We start from the raw sequence: 22,741 nt of genomic DNA, 5'->3' as shown, positions 1-22,741 counted from the left end.
ACATTTACAAAGAAAATGGTGTAACTTGCAGCCATCTATGAGGTGAAGAAGCAGAAAACATCATCATCATCATCACCAGCCCATTAACGACCCCACTGCTAGGGTACGGGCCTTCCCTATGGATGGATGGGGAGATCGGGCCCTAAACCACCACGCGGGCCCAGTGCGGATTGGTGGTTATTAACGACTGCTAATGCAGCCGAGACCAACGGCTTAACGTGCCTTTCGAAGCACGGAGGAGCTCGAGATAAAACTTTTTTTTTTGTGGTCACCCATCCTATGACCGGCCTTTGCGAAAGTTGCTTAACTTCAACAATCGCAGACCGAGCGCGTTTACCGCTGCGCCACCGAGCTCCTCATATTTACTTCTTTAATTCAATATCACAACTTATTTTTTATTTTTAGTATTTATTTTTCTTAATAAGTCTGATATGTACTATTCATAGTCATGGGTACTTAGTTTATCTTGCAATGGATGTACCTCTGACTACCCCAATTGAAACACAGTCGTGAACTTATGTTATGTTGTAAAATAAAAGAGAAAGAAAACATAAAGGCGCGTATTCTTCGCACATTCTATTTTGAGGCGGTTCGAACGCGAGCTGGTTTCAAAAGTTCAAAGTAAGTGTGCTCCAAAGGCTGCTATTGAAATACGTCTTTGATCCGTCTTGTTAACCATTAAATTGGGCCCCCTTTGTAAGCTGCGAATTGCGGTGAACCTGGAGGTTCTTAGCAGGGTCATCTTTATGTCAAACCCTTAGAAACTAGGGTCATCTTTACCTATGTCAAATGGTCGAGCGGACGAACGCACTTTACATGTTTTAAACGTGTTTAGAACATGAATGTTTGGGGAGTGAAAGTTCAAAATTTTAGATTTTTTTTTGTTGTTTGTGTAGTAAGAGTGAGTCAGTCAGTGAGTGACTAAATCTGGGTTTTTTTTTAATATTAATAAAATCTAAAGTATAATAGCTATGAGATTGAATCTTTATATCTTTAATAGTAAGTGAGCTGCTAACTATATATTTTGGGAATTTGGTTTATCTAGTATAACGCAAACCAAAGTTATGTGCGTTGAAAAATGGACGAAACGTTTCGAGAAAAGGTAGGTTGTGCGTCTTGGCGAAGGCACTCCCGTTCTCCCACACAGCTACACTATGGAGAAACATATATAATGAGTAAGTATATTTCGTTTGCCTCCATACAAACATAATCATATCTACTTGGAATTAAATCCATAACTCTTCCACCTGAGAGTAAAGTCGTTGCATCTTTCACAATCGTAACACCAGGAAATGTTACGTCTGCAGTAGGTATTATTTCGCAAAATTATAGCTCCATATAGTGCACACAATATGAGAGCCGAAGAGTTACTATGTTACTATCAGTCAGGGACGCATTTAGATGTAGCATTTAAAAATAAAATAAATGATTCGGAAATCAAATCAGAGAGAGAGAATCAAAGAGTCAATCAGTAATTTGGAAATCAATTTATAGATCTGAGGGCGTACCTCTCTTGTTTCTGTGATCTGCGCAGTATACTATATTAATTTTTGTCTTGGTTAAATTTATAAAACCATATTTAAGAGAATATAAAAAGAAACATTAGTACGATCTATTCTGAACCGGCGCCGGCGTGCGTATACATATAAAGCGTTTGATGAATGTGGAGGAAGCAAGAAAAGTGTGTCAGGATCAAAGCAAATGGAATTTTAATTGCTTACCCCGGTGGGAAATAGGCGTGAGTTTATGAATTTATGTATGTATAAAAATAAATAAGTTAGAAACCTAAAACCCTTCTACGGATAATAAATTCACGCCCTAAAAAGTACGAAACAAGAAAAAATAGGGATATTTCTCCGAAATTCTTCTCTATGTTTCGGAGATAGCCGTGGTAAGCTAACTCTTTGGAGAGATTGGCATACTACCAGACGTGCATAGACACATACATACATAGCGATCAAACACAAAAAAGATCTCTATAGCAGCCAAATTGAGGAGCTCGGTGGCGCAGCGGTTAACGCGCTCGGCCTGCGATTGTTGAAGTAAAGCAACTTTCGCAGAGGCCGGTCATAGGATGGGTGACCACAAAAAAATAAAGTTTTCATCTCGAGCTCCTCCGTGCTTCGGAAGGCACGTTAAGCCGTTGGTCCCGGCTGCATTAGCAGTCGTTAATAACCATCAGTCCGCACTGGGCCCGCGTGATGGTTTAAGGCCCGATCTCCCTATCCATCCATAGGGAAGGCCCGTGCCCTAGCAGTGGAGTCATTAATGGGCTGGTGATGATGATGTTTGCTGCTTCTTCACCTCATATATGGCTGCAAGTTACACCATTTTCTTTGTAAATGTATTATCTTTCCTCTTCTTTCGTTCATCAAGCCACTCGTTACCGTTACTACACTTTTCTTTAAAAAAAATCCATCCATAGGGAAGGCCCGTGCCCCAGCAGTGGGGACGTTAATGGGCTGGTGATGATGATAGCAGCCAAATTAATATTTTTAATGGCAACCCCCAGGGCTTTTCATTAAATTACCTCACGACTGGATCCACATTTGCTCTCTCAATATTCCTGGCTTAATAATTTACCTTACATGGCGCTGTAATTATGACTCGTCTGCTCTTATGAGCGTATAAGTCTTCCGTTTTTAATTAAATATGTGTATCTCAGTTGTACACGCTTTAACATTACGTTACAATTATTTTCAAGCTTTTAAAATATTTTGATACGACACGATTCATTTATAACAAACATTATAGAAGGAAAAATTGAAGGGAAGAGAGGAAGGGGTAGACCTAGGATAACATTTATGAAACAAATAAAAGAGAAGGTGCAGGTCGTGTCGTATCGGGAGGTGAAGGTTTTGGCGGGAAGAAGAGAGGAATGGCGGTTACTCCACCGACAAGAGCGCAGCTCTTAAATAGAGAGAGAGAGAGAAAATATTTTGACTCGGACGGGCCTTGAGTAGCTCTTGTCAAGCCGGGACGAGCGAGTTAACCATTACACCACTGAGACCTCCTCCTGTCCGTGGGAGATTCTTTCGATCTATGTATCGTCATTAAGCTGATAACCGACAAAATAGACACGTGATTTTGTTCGTTTTTTTTTTTTTTTTTTTTGTTTTGGTTTTCCCCGAAGGGTAAGGCAAAGGGAACTATGCCCATACAGCCATGTCTGACGTATTTTTTTCTTGATGATTAATGAAATGATGAAAGGTGATGATGATGAAACCTAAGCCCCCACCCACGGAGTAGACTCCTACTCCGAACCCCAAACGAATTAACTCAAAAGTCCGCATAAACTTTTGAGTTATGAAGCGGCTTCCTGACACGAAGCGAAAATAGGCAGATACACTTTGTTTATTGAATACTCCAATATAATAACACTCGCGAATGTCTTCCGACTAACTTAATGCGATCATTAACCACAAAACACCACTTCGTATTAATTATTTAGATTATTCAATGAAGAAAGCAACTGTCCCGTTCCCGTCTCCCGCCAAAAAGCCGATTTTGTTCGTATTTTGACAGAACAACATTATTTTTTTTTTTGTTTTGGTTTTCCCCGAAGGGTAAGGCAAAGGGAACTATGCCCATACAGCCATCAGAACAACATTACTTAAAATCTTACACAAAAATGGCTTCAGTCTTTCTCACGACGACACTGAATCCCTTCTACACCAAATTGCTTAGATACGAACATCCACTGATAAACATCTATCACACATCTCCTCTCTACCTGTCTAGTGACTTCAAAACCGATTTTTGTTGTAGGGCTACCCAGAGAACTGTTTTTACTTTACTTAGCACACACTCACTCACAAACACTCATACACAATCACACGCACCCACACATACACACTCACACACACAGTCACTCACACACACATAATCTACCTTTCATATAAACCACTGGTCTCATACTATACTCATATACACAAATATGGCATATTTATATCTTAATTTTAATGATGTTAAATTTCTGTTCTTTTATAATTATTATATTATTATTACTTATTTGGGTGTTTGTAGGGTGAATTTGAATATAATTATACAGGGTGTTAGTGACCTCGTAACGAAAACTTTGAGGGATGATTCAGACTATAATTCTGAGTTGATATCAAGTGGAATTTTCTGTCGCAAAAGTATGGAACTGAAAATTATTAAAAAAAAAAAATATTAACATTTTTATGAATTTTTCGATAGGATATTTCAATACAACACAATACAATACAAATACACTTTATTGCACCAAAATAAAAAGAAATAATTACAAAAAGTCTCTTAACTAAGTACATGGCAAATGGCGGCCTTATCGCTTAAAGCGATTTCTTCCAGACAACCATAAGGTGAGGAAAAAGGTAAAAAAAAAATTGAAAGATTGCGGGTACAAACTATGCATACAACTCACTTGATATCAACTCAGAATCAAGGTCTGAATCATCCCTCTTAGTACTCATTACGATATCACATAGTAACATCAATCGACAAAACCACATACTTATATTCGCAGAATCGATAAAATGTCCGTGACAAAATGTTGTCACGTCGCGCATGTCCGTACAAGAAGAGCGCTTAACTTCATTGTGAGGTCGCATTCTAATGGCGTTTAATCCAAACACGGGCCTGGACTAATGATTTCCAAATTCATATTTCGAACTTAAATGTTCATCACGTGCTCAGCGGTAAAGGAGAAACGACATTTCCGAGAAATACATTTCGGAGGATGACCTAACCCTGTATGTGGTTTCCCTTCGCGGGTTGGAAAACCAGATAAGCAGTCGCTTCTGTAAAAAACCGGACCTGTCAAATCTTCAGGTAAGCGGACCCTGTGAAAACGGGAGGGAGATGGATAGCAAACTCTGGAGTGCAGCAAGGATTAATAGGAGCCAAAGACCTCGTTTTACACAGACACTACACATTGACGTTATAGTACACGCGTAACTGTGTGTGTGACGTCTGAATGCCATACGATTGAAAAGAAACGACAGAGAGGGGGTGAGGTAAGCCTAGCTCAGCCGCTGGTGGGGAGCGGACAGTTGCCGGTACGTGGTATTTATTCCTTATTCTATGCTCGAGATCCGTCCCTGGATCCTTGCGTGCCTGAGACCCATTACTGAGAGAGTAGCGCAATAAATGCCGGGAAGATACAGCCACGGTACCAGAATGAAATACCAACTACCCTCGTTTTTCCAAACTAATGTGTGTACCTAAGATTGCGCTGGCAAGTATAGTGGAATGAGCTTGAGATTTGAGAAGAACTACAGGGTCAATAGATCAGTGTTTGATTTAATACATAGGTACATAAACTTACGCCTATATCCCAATTGGGTACCAATAGTCGAATAAAGTGAATAAAGATATTTTTGAATTTGAATTTAATTATACATGATTATTTTCAACAACCTCACATGAGGTTGGAGAATACCTAAGGATAATACATGTGGGTTTGAAGTTTGCGACGCGCATTAAATTGATATTTATTTTTGTATGAAAGTAAAATGTAACAAATTATTTAAACTCGTAGAACAAATGTTGTTTATGTTAGAGTACGAATATTATACTCTGATCCCAAGGTAACAGTGACCTTTGTGGAGGACGCATAGCGCCAGTTAAACAATGGCTCACTGTCACGGATTACTTTTATTGGATGTTCTCTGTACGGAGTTCGACACAAGAATGGTACAACTCGTGCGGCTCGCCGTCTTATAAGGGTTGTCCCCACTACCGTACCTTGCACGTGTGTCGTAAACAAGTGCAGGTGTTGTTTGTTTGCTAGCCGCACGTGTTGTTTACAGTTAACATAATATTTAGATTTTCAATATTTCGCTGTCGCGCTATCACGGCCATACTGATACGCAGCTCGTGCTCTGAGCTTGCGTTTATTCTGAAACAAGGGTATCTTTTAGTTCACTGTAGTAGCATATTCAATTTGTAACTAAGTATTTGTGCTGTTAAGTCAGTTGTTGTAAGTCTATATCGGTGCATCGACACGAGCTTACAATTGGCAAATTCAATAATAATCGTTTCATTCTTTAAATTGCATTGATACGCCCAGTTGTAAGCTATATCGTTCCATCGATACGATCTCACAAATTAAAAAATAATAGTTTCCTAGTCCGTTATTTGTTCAAGGATCGGATTAAAATGGGTGAAGATGTTAATCAACCAAATAGTTTTTACTTTTCGCCAGACTCAGAGGCTTAAATTTTATAAGCTTGTTCTGGTTGAAAGTTCAGTTGACAAACTCAGCGGCCAAAAATATAGCTTGTTTCAACAACATCACGGTGAAAGGGACGTTTGCCAAACTCAGAGGCTTTAGTTGCTTGGATTAGCAGCAGTTCCAGTCTCAGAAATATTCGATGAACTCAGAGGCTATTTTGTGGCTTGTTTTTGATATTTGTTGGTTGTTGCTTCTGGTGATTTTACTTTTCGCCAGACTCAGAGGCTTAAATTTTTATAAGCTTGTTCTGGCTGAAGGTTCAGTTGTCAAACTCAGCGGCCGAAAATATAGCTTGTTTCAACAACATCACGGTGAAAGGGACGTTTGCCAAACTCAGAGGCTTTAGTTGCTTGGATTAGCAGCAGTTCCAGTCTCAGAAATATTCGATGAACTCAAGAGGCTATTTTGTGGCTTGTTTTGACAAGTGACCTTTACAACCATTTTTTTTTTTATTTCTTGTAAACTGCTATCACGGATCATTCTAAATTCAGGTTTGGTATTAATCTGAGATGTTCATGAGCTATTGTAGTATTTTTTTTGGCCAGGACTTTGTATTTCGTATCGATCATTGCCAATAATTTTTACAATTTGATATGGCCCTAAATATTTAGGACCTAGCTTGTTATTAGACCATTGGGTATCTTTACAAAGCACAAAGTCTCCTGGATGAAATAATTTTACTTTAGCACATTTGGAATCGAAACGTTTCTTGCTTTCTGAAGATTGTTCGGTCATTCTGATAATCTATTAAAAGAAATGGCGGTTAACGGCAATCAAGCGCCAGCTTAGTATACAATACGCTGCCACGAAGTCACCACCACACGGCACACACGCGGCACGGCTGCCACTCTCAGACTGTGCCATGCTGTAACGCCTTCGCCGTTTGTCATTCACTCGTCATCATGTAGCAGTGGTCACATGAAACAAAATAACTAGGAGTATTATCACATTCACATGACTCTTTCAATCGGTTTATAAAGATTTGAATTAATGACGGTAGATTACAAATCACGTTGTAATTTAACGAAAGTTTATTTATTGCTTGGAGTGAGAAAATACAGCTTAAACCACGCAGCGTTAGCGTGTCTGCACCAATTCAAAACATTTTTAGACCAAAATACCAAGATTTGACGATGATGAAAACCGATTTGAAAACGCGGTTTGAATTATGATTGACACGTATTGCGGGAATATGTCTCGTCAATTTTGTTTTAAAATAAAGAGAAATAGCACTTTCCAAGTTAATTTTAAATCAATTTCCCCATTATTAAAAATTAAAATACACCCAGCAATGAAGTCAATAACAATAAAGTTCCAGTATGAAAACGACTCACCGTAACAACAGTATTCAAATGTAGGTAGGCACCATTATCCTCGATCCTGACAGTACATAGGCATTGTGATGAATATGCCACGGCTCAAGTCCAGGTCCAATTTTTATATTCAGGTCCAATTCCAAGTTTAGCCTTAGTTTTAATTAATTAAACACCTGACTCCATCCACGATTATTATCTTATATAAATTAGGATAATACGAGTATTTGAAACTTAGTTTCATCCTTTGTGGCCGTCTTTTTCAATATAATGGGTGGGCAGCAGGACGATCCTCTACTTCTGATGTTAAAGTACGAATATTATACTCTGATCCCAAGGTAACAGTGACCTTTGTGGAGGACGCATAGCGCCAGTTAAACAATGGCTCACTGTCACGGATTACTTTTATTGGATGTTCTCTGTACGGAGTTCGACACAAGAATGGTACAACTCGTGCGGCTCGCCGTCTTATAAGGGTTGTCCCCACTACCGTACCTTGCACGTGTGTCGTAAACAAGTGCAGGTGTTGTTTGTTTGCTAGCCGCACGTGTTGTTTACAGTTAACATAATATTTAGATTTTCAATATTTCGCTGTCGCGCTATCAATGTTTGCTATGTAGTCCTGCGAGGTTGTTGATGTTTTAAAAATAACCCTGTGTAACCGGTTCCTGTATTCCTGTGTTCCTGTTAGGCGCATCCTTGCAGCGGGGTTGGGCGCCTCTTACTTCAGTAGGCCGGAGTGAGATGGTGGCTGAGTTTGAATAGGGACCCAGACCTACGGGGTATAACGTAGAACCCTTGCCCAGGGATACGGGTGAAGACCTCAATGGTTGCAGAGGCGAAGATGGGAGCCATCGGTACGGCAATGCAGGACGGAAGGCGCAAGTCACAGGGACTGTAACCTGGAACCTGACAGAGGGCAGCAGTAATTGTCAGTACTATTCAGAGGCGGAGGACAGGAGTATGGCCTAGTATGGCTTTGTAATAGACTACTCTGGGCGCCATCCCACTTGCGTCAGACAGAGTACTGCGGGGCGGAAGGCAAGAACCAATGACCTATTTTTCCCTAAAAAAGTAGCATGGAAAATGCTGTACCGACAAGAGCGTGGCTCTTAAATTGATGATGATGATGAACCAGTTACTAAGTGGGTTATTGTATCTATCTTGATGAATTCTGGCCCTCAACCATGACGTTAAGATCAGGGGTTGTACTTCACGAATGTCCGATTGAGTAACATAACAACAATGTAACCACACACCGGACACTTCATACAAACAACCTCGTTTTACACAGACACCACACATTGACGTTATCGTTCACGCGCATCTGTGTGTGTGACTTCTGACATCATACGATTCAAGTCTAAACTATGTTCGAGGGGGGGGTGAGGTAAACCTAGCTCAGACGCTGGTGGGGAGCGGAGAGTTGTTGAGTGTAGTATTATTCGTTATTCTATGACGTAACATAAACTCATGACTATTATCCCAATTGGGGTAGTCAGAGATACATCCATCGCAAGATGAACTGAGTACTCACACTTCACCGAGCTTTCTGTCAGGCCGACGTGATAGGTGGAGAGCTGTATACGCGCTGTCTAATATAATGTTCGAAACACGGAGTCCTGAAAACCACGTGATATTAGTTTTCTATGATCCAAACATTAATTCAAACTCATGATTAATCACTGTTAAATCTTTACCTACATTTAACCGAGTTAAAATAACAAACAAGAAACATTGTTAAAGTTACGAGGCCAACTTACCTCGTATATTAGCACAATTTCGCATAAAGGTTAATTTATATTTCGCACCTGAATTTACAATATAATTTCCCTGTAACAAGTCATTTATATTCACTTTGTACGCTTTCTAATTAATATAAATTAAAATGCTCACGAAAACCTCAAACTTCTTTGATGTTACCATAAAGTGTACAATAATAATTCGTATTATTGTTAGCATAGATGTTGGTTTAGACTTGATTCCCCAATTACGATTCTCAAGCCTCTACCAAGCTAAGTCTCGCCAAGCCAAGCCACAGCTAAGTTGCGAACGAATATGAAAAACGACAGCGACATTACCTAATCTAATTATTATTGTATGTTACAATTATGACTAAATGAACGCTAAAAATACTTCCTTCTGTATACCACATTTATTTATTATTACAAAAGAATTTCATTTCATTTTATATGAAATATTATTCAATAATGTATAACCGTTTATCTTTCACCCGGTGAATATTATATTAATATTTTAGTTTTCCTATAATTTTCCTTAAGCTTAGCATTTTATATGACTTGAGATATATTGTTGCGTCCAAGTTAGTTTACTTTTATCGTTTTTATGGTTCTTAGCCGTCTAATTACAGCGACAGCAATTTCGGTAGATTTTAACGAGCAAAGTTAAAATCTACCGAAATTGCTAAACAAAAACTTCAGGCACTACTTATGTTAAAGCCCCGAGATCGTGATGACAGTGATTTTACGAAACAGCACAACAAAAGACCTATAAATTTTGGTAAGATTTTCAGTTGCAGATTTATGGGACCCCATAGATCCCGAAGTGGCTGGAATTATCTCTACCACTGTTCTCCCTGTCTAACCCCTGTCACTAACTTCAAGCAGTTGTGATCTGAACTATTCATTAGTGGTCTGAACCACAGAGTTCTTATTATAGAGAGAGATGCCGCGGGAGCATAGCCGAAATATGCACAAAACGATCATATTGCATAAAACTACGATCATATTCCAAATATCTTTACACAGGTCACATATTTACACTTTAAATCATAAATTTTTAATATCATCTAAAACTGAGTGAGAAGTTGCAGTAACTTCTCACAGCGTAACTGAAAGAAAAACCTCTTCACAGGGCCATTCGCAGACATTCTTTAAAAAAAAATGGTACATAAAAATATTTAATACAATTGGGTGAATTGCAAAAGCGAAAAAAAAAGTTGTCTTGGCTGAGAACGGTAGTGCAAAGTTCTGCTAAATGATTTTGAATATTTTTTCTGGGTAAAGTAAGTAGTCCTCTAACTTGGCAAAAAAAATCATTCAGTTTCAGCAACTGTAACACGCTGAAAAAATTTTTTAAAGTGTCATTTTATCATTTCGGTAGCTTGTCCGTAACTCATTATCGCTTATAAAATGTCTCGCTCTACAATTATTTTCTATTATTGGGATTTAAATTGATAGAATTTCGTTAAATTATTAAATAATCTAACAACAAAAACTATTTCTGTCTGTTTACCTTCCTTCTCGTACATTTGACAGGCAGTTAAATTTTGTCCGAAAAAAGTTATCATTTCAGAGGACAGTAAGTTTTGGTAGAATAACTCCGTCAACATTGCGTCTATGACACCTCCCTACCTGCCAACACCTCGCATTGGTTCGGCTCGACCGCTAGATGTGAACATACCCGTCACAGCGTGTAATGGTTTCCCGCCAAAAAAAGAAATTTATCATTTCGGTGATAGGGGGACAAAAAAAAATCAGTAAAAAATCATTTCGGTAGCCATTATAACTCGTGTTAGATTAGTTCAATTTATTTCATATTGATGTGTTAAATCGGCTGCAAGTACTGTTTTGTTTGAGAAGTGTCGATTTTTCGATAGTTATTTAAATTCACAGTTTATACAAAAATAACCTGTTTTTTATCATCTCGGTGTTATCATTCCGGTGGATTCGGTGGACTGAAATACCAATAACAGTCCATGGGAATGATAAGTAACACTGAAATGATAAAACCGTTAAGTTTTAGAGATCCGTGTGTTAAATTTTAGTTTCGAATTAGGTATTGTTTTAAGGGCCTTTTTAACAGTTCTGTGGAGATATTTTATTTTTCCTCGAGATGATCTCATGGTTTTCCAAAACCATTTTGGGTGATTGGAAAACGTCATATAACCTTCTATCAAACTCATCTTTCTGCTTTTCTCGGTAACCTTGAATACCCAGACTTATCCATTCTTTAGATCCTGGTGGACACTGGCCTGGATAAAATAGTTTACACCAGTGTCTACCGATCGCACAGCGGTAACTCTGAGACAAACAGGTTATTCACCTACCTCAGTAGGACAGTGGAGTTGGCACGGCGGAGGTATCTCTCAGCGCAACTTGTTCTTCTCCGGGACTCCAACGCCTACCAGCAAGAGTGGTTGTTCCCATTCCAGAAAACCAACCATGCTGGCAAAGAGGCGCAAGCTTTTGCCATGTGTGGCAAAATCTCTCACATCTGGTGAATTGCGTTACAAAGATACCTGACGTTGCTAACTATAGCGCCAACTGCTTGGACCTTTTGCTGATAACTGATCCGGACCAATATCAATCTCTATCAGTGACTTCCCCCTTGGGAACATCCGACCATTGTCTGGTGAGATATGTGTCTGTCTATTCCCCACCTGATTCTAGCCCCAGAGGATCGAGGCAAATATGGTGACACACGCTAGCAAATTGGGATGAGATGCGGCACTTCTTCGCAAACCTATCCTTGGCGTGAGGTTTGCTTTTCTTCAGAAGACTCGACGAGCTGCGGAGATGCCATATTAGTTGTCAGGCAATGGAATACTCTATCCCATTTTCTGACATATCATCTGACGATAAGGCTCGCTCATGGTACATCGCGGAGTATGCTAGTGCAGAAGCTCTAATATGCCTCCTAACATGCGGGCTCTGAAAAATTCCCTGAATACCGCTGCAAAGTCTTGCAAGAAGACAATGCGCAGGGCACGTTTCGACAATATTGGCCAAATTGATGCCAAACTGACTGAGCTGGTAGTAAAACCTTTTAGCCGCTAGTCAAATCGGTCGAAGCAAACTTCTGCCGTATAAAAATGCTTCGCACTCTAGACGTGAATAAGGTCAGTAGTCCTGATGATATCCCAGCAATAGTACTGCGGAACTGTGCACCTGAATAGTCTCCTACTGACACGCCTCTACCTGCTCTTTCTGGGTTCAGGACAATTCCCGAAACCATGGAACCTTGCCAATGTGCAGTGTATGCCCAAAAAAGGCACTCGTACCAACCCTGCTAACTACCGCCCCATCTCGGCACAACCGCCGCTAATCCTGAACAACCGCCTCCTGGCGTACCTTGAAGCCAACAATTTACTCAGAGATAGGTCAACTGATATTCTTCTTGTGTATGCTACACGCTTATGGAGTGAGGCAATCTAGAATCAAGGCGAGGATCTTGTTATGTCCCTTGATATATTCAGGATCCCTTCTAGTCTATGTAATTGGATAGATAGGGATAGATTGATTCGGGTAGTAGTTGATGGGTGCTTGTCTGATCTACATGCTATTAATGCCGAACTTCCTCTGGGATCTGTTCTCTCCGCCACGTTTTTTCTATCAATGATCTGCTGATTATGCCCGGTATCTTTAGGCATGCAGACGATAGCACAGTGACGGAGAGATACATGTCCAATGCACGCGTAAGCACCAGAGATGATAGTGCCCTCAGAGAGGATCTTGTGAATCGTGTGAAACTGCCCCTTAAGTCCGTCTCAGACTGGGGTGATAACAAGTAGGTTGGACTCAACGCTTCCATGACCCAGGCGTGTCTGTTCACCGCAAAACGGAGTCCTTTCCTCCTGACTGGGACTTTCCGGAGTGAATTACCAACCATCTCGAGCTCTTTGGTATGGATATAACTTCCAACTCGTTATAATCTAGGAGACTTCAAGACTAGGATGAATAGGCATTTGCTAGGTAAGTTTGATCCACCCTAGACCACATCGTCATTTACCATCAGGTGAGATTGTGGTCTTACGTGAACCTATATTATTTAAAAAAAATGTAGGTAAGTAATAAAGAAGCAATTACAATAGCCACAAAAAAGACATATTGACAATAAGCATCATCCCCCTAGCATTATACCGATTTTTCACAGGGTCCGCTTACCTAACTTGAAGATTTGACAGGTCCAGTATTTTACAGAAGCGACTGCCTGTCTCACCTTCCAACCCACGAAGGGGAAACCAGCCCAATACATATTAGGTCACATACCTCCGAAAATTGAATTTTCGGGAATGTGGGTTTCCTCACGATGTTTTTCTTCACCGCTGAGCATGTGACAATCATTTCTGATCTAAACATGAATTACCTTACCACCCACCTATTAGCTACCACGGCTCCACATATTGACAACAACTAAATGCATTTTTTATTGCTCGATGAAAGAAACGAACAACAATCTATTACTATTAGTAAATAGTATTAAACTATTTTTTATTTAGCAAGTATTGAACTATTTATCTAAGAATGTATAAATCGATCTCCACCAACCCGCAGTGGAGCAGCGTGATGGAGTATGCTCCATACCCTCCTCTCCCCCTCCCCCCCCCCGGTTAATTGAGAGTAGGCCTGTGCCCAGCAGTGGGACGTATATAGACTATTTATGTATAAATCGAACTTCACTTTGTACGGAACCCTAGCTAAGCAGCACAATTTTTCTTGACTGTATCATTTCCGTGGGTTAATTTCATTTCAGTGGACTCATTATCATTTCAGTGTACATTTATATCATTTCGGTGTATATTTATATCATTTCAGTGGGTACTTATCATTTCAGTGGACTCATAAAAATTCAATTTTAAATATCTCAGTAAGTTTCGATCGTATTTGATGCCCACTCACGCACATAATTCAAAATAGGTTAAAGTTTTATTTGTCGTCAAATATGTGAAGAAAAGTATTAAAATAAAAAATCTCACCGAAATGATAAAAAAATGAGACTTGTTGAAATTCACCCAATTTCAGTAATTTGACTGTTTTTTACCTTTAATGGGTTTGCTCTTGGCCCCAGACTAGCCCGAAGACATTGACGAGGCCAAGATGGAGCTCGCCCAGAAGGTGCCTGTTCACTCTGGCCTTGAAAGCACCCGGGTTATATGCATTCGGAAATACAGAAGACGGCAGAGAATTCAAGTCCTAAGACTGCCTAATATTAGTTTTCAGGCGGTTATTCCCATACATTCCTATCTTCTAACCTTTTTTACAAAAAATTCTGTATAATTACTGTCTTATTATAAAACTCTCCACGTCATTGATTGCTTCTTTGGCACCGCGTAACCACAACTGGCTCTTATTGTTACTACGCAATGAACAGCGGGTAAATCGATATAGCGGTACAATCAGAAATATGTTAGTGCACACACGCTGACGTGATTTAAAAGATCATTTGTTAACACGTTGACAGTCCCCATACAAAATGTTCTGACTTCCTTGTAAGTCCAGCATATTACTTCAATTTTTATCATCATCATCAGTCCATTAACGTCCCCACTGCTGGGGCACGGGCCTTCCCTATGGATGGATAGGGAGATCGGGCCTTAAACCATCACGTGGGCCCAGTGCGGATTGATGGTTATTAACGACTGCTAATGCAGCCGGGACCAACAGCTTAACGTGCCTTCCGAAGCACGGAGGAGCTCGAAATGAAAACTTTTTTTTTGTGGTCACCCATGCTATGACCGGCCTTTGCGAAAGTTGCTTTACTTCAACAATCGCAGACCGAGCGCGTTAACCGCTGCGCCACCGAGCTCCTCCACTCGACTCAAGTATACCTATACCAGTCTGAAATACTATGAGATTAGATAAGAAATCAATAAAAAGTCCCAATCAAATCGGCTGAGTTTAAAAGTGCCTTGCCCGCCTCACAGCACTCAAATCAGGGAGAATCCTTTGATTTTGGCGAGTCAAGCAATTTTGGACCCTACCTATCTGCCGAGCACATCCTTCTGCCAATATTGATTGTTAAGAATCTTAAAATCCTGCCTACCTAGACACAAAGCGGGTAATTTTCTGCTTTTATCACACTTTTTTATCTTTCAAGACATTTTTTAAGATTATTGATTTTGTCAGCCTTTTGTCGGTGACCTTGTGTAGTAATATCCCTAGCATTATCCCGTTTTCACAGGGTCCGGTTACCTAACCTGAAGATTTGACAGGTCCGATTTTTTTCAGAAGCGACTGCCTGTCTGACCTTCCAACCTTGACCTTGTCAGTGACCTTGTCTATGTTAGATAATCTCTGGAATAAGCGTTGTATTAAAAAAAGTTTTATTAGTTATAACAATTTATTAAAACAGGATTTCTGAGTATTATTCGCTACCAAAAATTAACCAAGATTTAAAAAGTAAACGACGACGAAAAAGCTTATGTAAAATGTATGTATAAATATATTTATTTATTTATCTGTACACAGTAAAACAGACGAAATGGTGCTTATTCCTGTAAACACCATCTAATTTTATTTTAAGTTATATCTGTCATTTTCTTATCCGCCGAAAAGGAAAGGGACGGGTAATCGACAAGCATAAAATTTATGGAACACACGTCAATTTTAAGAAGAAATCTAAAACCGTCTAAAAATTTTACATCAACCAATAACCCGACAGAATTATGTTGACAGCACACGCCAAACGGTTGGCATACCAGCGAGATACCTTTTTCATTCGCCCGGGTTATTCATTAATTTACTGATTCTTCCTAAAATTAAGAGCTGTCAATCATCCGTCCCTTTCCTTGTCGGTGGATATAAAAATGACAGGTATCACTTAAAGTAAAATTAGGAGGTGTCTGGAGGAATCGGGGCCATTGAATATAGTATAAAAACAACAGACAAAGACAGAGATAATAATATATGCGCGAAAAAGAAAGGTATAAGTCTTTGATTCTGTCTGTCTAAATAAATACAAAAACATCTGCGAACCTAATCTTGGCAATCTTGTTAATATCATTAACATTTTAAGTTATCGTTAAGGACCCTAACATAGTTTTGCGGCTCTCATTCGATATCGGAGATTGGATCCGAGATAGTCTATTATCCCGTGAGATAGATGTTATGATGGGATTCAGTAATTCGTAGGCCTGGCTTGTAACTTCATAAGAAATTGTAAAAGATGGATTTCTCGCAAAAGAATTATCTTCTTCTAAATTAATAATAATTAATAATTATTATTAATAATTTAGAAGAATTATCTTCTTCTAAATTAATAATAATTAATAATTATTATTAATAATTTAGAAGAAGATAATTCTTTTGCGAGAAATCCATCTTTTACAATTTCTTATGAAGTGACAAGCCAGGCCTACGAATTACTGAATCCCATTGTGCGTTGATATCAACGCACAGCCTAAACGGCTAAACGTAGGCACTTGAAATTAGGAAGGGACGTAGCTTAGATACCGTAGAGGTGCACTAAAAAAGGAATTCCCGGAACTCCCACGGGAACGGGAATTAGCGGGAAAATCCTTTTGTATGAAAAATCTAAACCGCTTAAGTTAGACGCTTGAAATTTGGCATGCAGGTACCTTAGTTAAATTAAATCTTAGTTACAACAGGATATTGCAAAATTCCAACGGAAACGGGAGTTAGCGGGAAGAAACATTTTTATGAAAAAATCGAAACCGCGTAAGATAAATGTTTTCAATCTAGCATGCATGCATACCTTAGTAAATATAAAGTTTAGTTATGACTGTATTTTGAAAAATGGGAGTTAGCGGAAAAAAAATTGTATGAAGAAATCTAAACTGCATAAGTTAGATGCTTGAAATTTGATATGCACTCCCACACACACAAAGATCTCTCTTTTATAACACGCCACGCGGACGAAGTCGCGGGCAAAAGCTAGTATCCTATATGTTTACAAACAACATACACAAAAACGTCAATGAAGGACTTCCCAGGCTACGTACCTCAAAAACAGTAAAGATGGCGCTGTACAGATTTTCCTTAGTTTAACCTAATTTCATGGATAACAGAATTAACAGATTCCGTAGTCCAGTGGTTCAGCCTTAGTCCCGAACGAACCCAGGACCTCCGGATCGTGAGCACAACGCTCAACCACTGGACCACCGAGGCCGTTAATTCACTAACATAAACCATGGTTGGCGAAGTCACAACCCACATTAGCAAAAAATCATCGTCTCCCTAACCTGAAGATTTGACTGGTCCGGTTTTTTTACAGAAGCGACTGTCTGTCGAAGGGAAAACCAGCCCAACACAGGTTAGGTCACATACCTCCGAAATTGCATTTCTCGGAAATGTAGGTTTCCTCGCGATGTTTTCCTTCACCGCTGAGCACGTGATAATCATTTATGATTCAAACATGAAGTCGAAAACAAATTCGACGATCATTGGCCTGTGCTGGATTCGAACCTGCGACCTCAAAGTGAGAGGCAAGCGTTCTGGCTACCGCGGCTTCTAGAAAAGGACACTTTAGAAAAGATTAATAAGTACTTTAAAAATTACGTTGAATGAATAATTTTAAGATTCAATTTGATTTAGTAGGTATTATTGATCCTCAATAACGGTCTCACGAACGAAAGGACCCGATTTACCTTTTTTTAAAGAAGGCTTTTTTATTTTCTCAGTAATTTGTCAAGATTAAGTCTATTGTAGCTGTGAGAAATTTGCAGAGAATATATTCTCGCGCCATTCAATCTTGAATATTGAATGGAAATCCATTTATGCCGTCGGCTTTCTCACTTCCTCTTTAGGAGTCGTGTAGGTCAAACTTTTGTGTATTATGTTTAACACTAGCTTTGGACGTTGCTTTTTGACGGATTTATTGTAGGTTTGCCTCAGATGACCTGGCATAAACTATTTGTCTAGAAGTGGACACTCTTAACATCATACAGATTGCCTATTTGTTTTTATTAGATACTAGCGACACGCCCCGGCGTCGCTTGGGTGCAATGCTTAGGAAAAAATGAAATTATTTACGACATCACATTAAGAACCTTAAAAATAACAGTATTTCTCCACTATATAATGGATATTATTATACATATAAACCTTCCTCTTGAATCACTCTATCTATTAAAAAAACCGCATTAAAATCCGTTACGTAGTTTTAAAGATTTAAGCGTACATAGGGACAGAAAAAGCGACTTTGTTTTATACTATGTAGTGATGATTGATTTTTAGGCTAAAATCACCTGATTGTCCGCAAAAGTAGGATGATTCAGAAGGCTTCAGATGGCACGCTAAGCCGTTGCTCTCGACTATTACCCGTAAAACACACCTCGATGATGATGATGTTCCTGTTGAAAGGGTCTGTTCATATCAAACGGGAAAAGCGTCGGCAGAGGCCAGGAGTCCTAGTATGGTTTTGTAATAGACTACTCTGGGCGCCATCCCACTTGCGTCAGACAGAGTACTGCGGGGCGGAAGGCAAGAAGGAAACCACTGCCCTATTTTTCCCTAAAAAAGTAGCATGGAAAATGCTGCACCGACAAGAGCGTGGCTCTTAAATGGATGATGATGAATGTATACGTATATTTAGGTACCTACTTATATAAATAGTAGCCAAGACAATAATGAAAAATATGATGAACATAGTCGAAACATCCTCGAATAAGAGGATTCCAACAAATTAATATAATAACATTATTTTTACGCACAGAAAATTCAATAAAGTATTTTCTGTAGAGCCCAAGATTGTTTTAGTATCAATTTCGAAATGCTGGAATCTAATTTAATTTAATTGAAATTTTATTCCCAGGCTTAGCGCGGCCAACAAAATCTTTTCTCCACAAAACACTCTAATTTTTCCTTCAAACAAAATTAGCATTTTCACGTCGACAGGAAAAAGAAGAAACTTATATTTGTAAGTAGATATTCAAATTGTAAAACAATAAAGTTAGATTTACGCAATATTTCTCTCGCGGTAGGAGCGCAAATTTTTGTACTTAGTTCAAGAGTTCACAACCACAATTCCAAAGTCACAAAAATATATTATAACAAATTAAATCTATTAGGAATATTCCCCACTTAAATGGCGCTGTTGAGATTCAAGTTTCAACGTGATGAAGCTAGTATTCCACCTCACAATCCACACGATAAGAAGAAGAAGAAGAGTAAATAGTAAGCAGCGTGGTGGAGTATGCTCCATACCCCCTCCGGTTGATTGAGGGGAGGCCTGTGCCCAGCAGTGGGACGTATATTATGTTATCTTAGTATACACAATACAATACAAAAACATTTTATTGCACTTAAATCATATTAAAAATACATTAGGTATTATAATTAGATAGGTAGTACAACAGGCGGCCTTATTACTAAAGTAGCAATCTCTTTCAGGAAACCTTTAGGTACAGGAAGTGAATTTAATAAAAAGCGTAGCCCTATAGACAGTGCAAAATAAAAAGTTTAAAAATATAAGTATACTTAGATAAACTGTATTAAAAAAAAACATAGAAGACAATAAATAATACATTACATAATAAAAAAAAACAGATTAATGAAATATATTATTTAATATTCTACATTTTTAATAGCAGATGTTATTAATACGAAATAAGGGTAAAATCATTAAAGCATTAAAAATTCACATTACCTAAAAGTGAAAGTGGAACCAGTGAGAATTCGCATCCAAACTCGGAAGAAAAGTTTAGTTTCAGGAAGTTTCAGCTGTCGATGTGCTTAATCATTAGATTTTGTATTTCTGAAATAAAATAATAATGAAAACGTTTATTAGTTGTTTAGTGTTTTTTTTAATATTGTCAAGTTCTAAGTTTTTTTGAATTGTGTGTCTCTTTACGGCGAGTGGCTTGACGTCGTGCGATTTATACAGGTTGTTAGTGACATCGTAACGAAAACTTTGAGGGATGATTCAGACCATGATTCTGAGTTGATATCAAGTGGAATTTTCCGTCGCAAAAGTATGGATAGGAAAATAATTAAAAAAAAAACAAAAAAAAATCATGAATTTTTTGACAGGAAATTCCACTTGATATCAACTCAGAATCATGGTCTGAATCATCCCCCTCAGTATTCGTTACGGTGTCACTAACACCCATACCTACTTGTATAGCCATACCGTATGTACTTGTACGGGGTGTAAGTGAGATCGTAACGAAAACTTTGAGGGATGATTCAGCTGATTATTCTGAGTTAGTATCAAGTGGAATTTTCCATCGCCAAAGTATAGAATTGAAAATAATTTAAAAAAACTGAAAAAAATACATGATTTTTGCGACGGAAAAATCCACTTGATATCGACTCAGAATCATGGTCTGAATCATCCCTCAAAGTTTTCGTTACGATGTCACTAACACCCTGCATAGTAGAGTCATGGTAAAAACTGTTTGGAAATGCTTTTCATCAATTCAGTATCAATGTGCCAATGATTTTGTCAGTGACATCGTAACGAGAACTTTGAGAGATAATACAGATCATAATTCTGAGTTGATATCAAGCAGAATTTTCCGTCGCAAAATTTTTGTTTTTTTTTTTGTGTTTAAACCCGTTATTTCTTTTGTACCAGGTATTTTTTACTTACCTTTATTCTTCGTTTTTAAATAAGGCGATTTAAGACTTCTTATCAAACGTGGTTGTAAGTTTTGTTAAGTTTATTTGTGGTTTTGCCTATCCCTTTTGCGGATTATGGCAGTGAGTGTAATGTGTGTATATTTACAAGAAGATAAGAAAACTTGGAATAGGTAGTTCCTTCGAAGCCTAATCAAGCCAACTTCCGGCGTACGAAGTTCGTAATCTCAAGAAAATGGGATAGTTGATCTGAAATTCAAAATCTTGATCGAGCTGAAAAGGTTCGGGCGCCTTTAGGGGCCCATACACGTCGTAATTGGGAAAATCGAGTTTTGAGTAAGGGCCGACGCTCACAGTACGTGGCGCTGCGCGGATGTCTGCCTTTTTGAATCATATTATCACTATTTACCTGACTAAGTATGAGCCATATAATGAACTTATGACGGCTCAATAGTAATCCTGCCACCAGGGTTGATTGAGATCAACCGTCCGTCCGTCCGTCCATTCCGTTACATTCTTGTTTTTTAGTTTGGGTTACTCATAACGGTCAGAAAGCCCAAAAGTCGCTGAAAAAATAAAATATGATCTGGAGATCTGGATTAGTAGTTTTTAAATTGTAGACGTAAAATCCCGAAAGTCTCGAAAGGGTGAATCCATAATAACAGACACTAAAACGGTGCACGATGCACTGGCAACACTGCGCAATACTATTACCATAAAAAAAGGAATACTACGTATAGAACGGCTCTCCGCTCGCTACCAGCGGCTGAACTAGCTTTACCTCACATCCCTCGGTCTTCCTTTAGTCTCTAATCGTATGGGCGTCAGACGTCACACACACAGATACAGACACAGACACTACACGTTGACTTTATTGTACACGCGTACAATAAAGTCAACGTGTAGTGTCTGTGTAAAACGAGGTGTTTTGTATTAAGTATCCGGGGTGTATTAATGGCGAACTAAAATACTGTGCGTGATTATAATGAATCGAAAAAAAATATGTAAAGAATATTCATCACTAATTTAAGAGCTCTTGTCGGTGTAGCAATCTCCATGCAAATTTTTAGGGAAAATAGGGCAGTGGAATATTATATGTATAAGAGATTTTCTTTGGGAAGCCTTTACCTAGGAATAGTACAAGCCAGGCTTTTAAAAATATACTAAATACTATACATACATACATACACAAAACTCACGCCCTTACGGGATTACTCCCTAATGGGGTGGGCAGAGCCACAAGTAATCAAAGACAACTTGCAGCCACTGTTGATACGATGTCGTAAGTTGGATATGTTGAACCTTATGGTGATAAGTCCGTCGGTTTTTACGACATGCCCGGGAAGACAAGCAGCTGAACGAAAAATATAATATGTTAGAAATAAAAAATAAAAGTAATTTTACAGCAAGTATTAAAAAGTTTTTATGATGGGTTTTAACCATATTATTATATTGTCTCGCTGATTTTTACTAATTGTGTGTGCTTCACGCTTAAAGCTGTCATTAAATACAGGGCCCCAATCAGACGCAGGTTTTATTTGATTTCGATGGACAATTCAAATGGCTTTTTAAGTGGGTCGGATAAGATGTAGGAACTATTGTATTTTTTTTTTGTTTTTTCTATTATTTTTATTTATATACTTTTGCGATGGAATATTCCAATCGACTCAGAATAATGAGCTGGATCATCCCCCTCAGTATTCGTTACGACGTTACTTACACCCTGTATAAGTACGTACAGGTCACCATACGAGTACCCCATACGTACTCCTAGTGACACCGTAATGAATAATGAGTCAGACAATTATACTGTAATTTTTTATGTTTTTGAATTATTTTCAGACCCATACTTTTGCGATGTCTAATGGTTAGAGCGTTAGGCTCACGATCTGGAGGTCCGGGTTCGATTCCCGATGGGGACATTGTCGAAA

At 38.7% G+C, this 22,741-nt stretch overlaps 1 long non-coding RNA gene across 1 annotated transcript; it reads right to left on the bottom strand.

Annotated features, from left to right (window-relative positions):
- Window positions 1-5,618: 5,618 nt before the first annotated feature.
- On the bottom strand, window positions 5,619-8,122 carry LOC126368528 (uncharacterized). The gene is made up of 2 exons (XR_007566593.1): window positions 7,012-8,122; window positions 5,619-5,881 (listed from the first exon to the last, which is right to left on the bottom strand). It is a non-coding gene; the product is annotated as an uncharacterized LOC126368528 (long non-coding RNA).
- Window positions 8,123-22,741: the final 14,619 nt, after the last annotated feature.

This window comes from Pectinophora gossypiella, chromosome 7, assembly GCF_024362695.1.
Source record: "Pectinophora gossypiella chromosome 7, ilPecGoss1.1, whole genome shotgun sequence".
Lineage (NCBI taxonomy): Eukaryota > Metazoa > Arthropoda > Insecta > Lepidoptera > Gelechiidae > Pectinophora > Pectinophora gossypiella.
The sequence above is the reverse complement of the archived record's forward strand: the minus strand, read 5'-3'. Positions and strand labels throughout refer to the sequence as shown.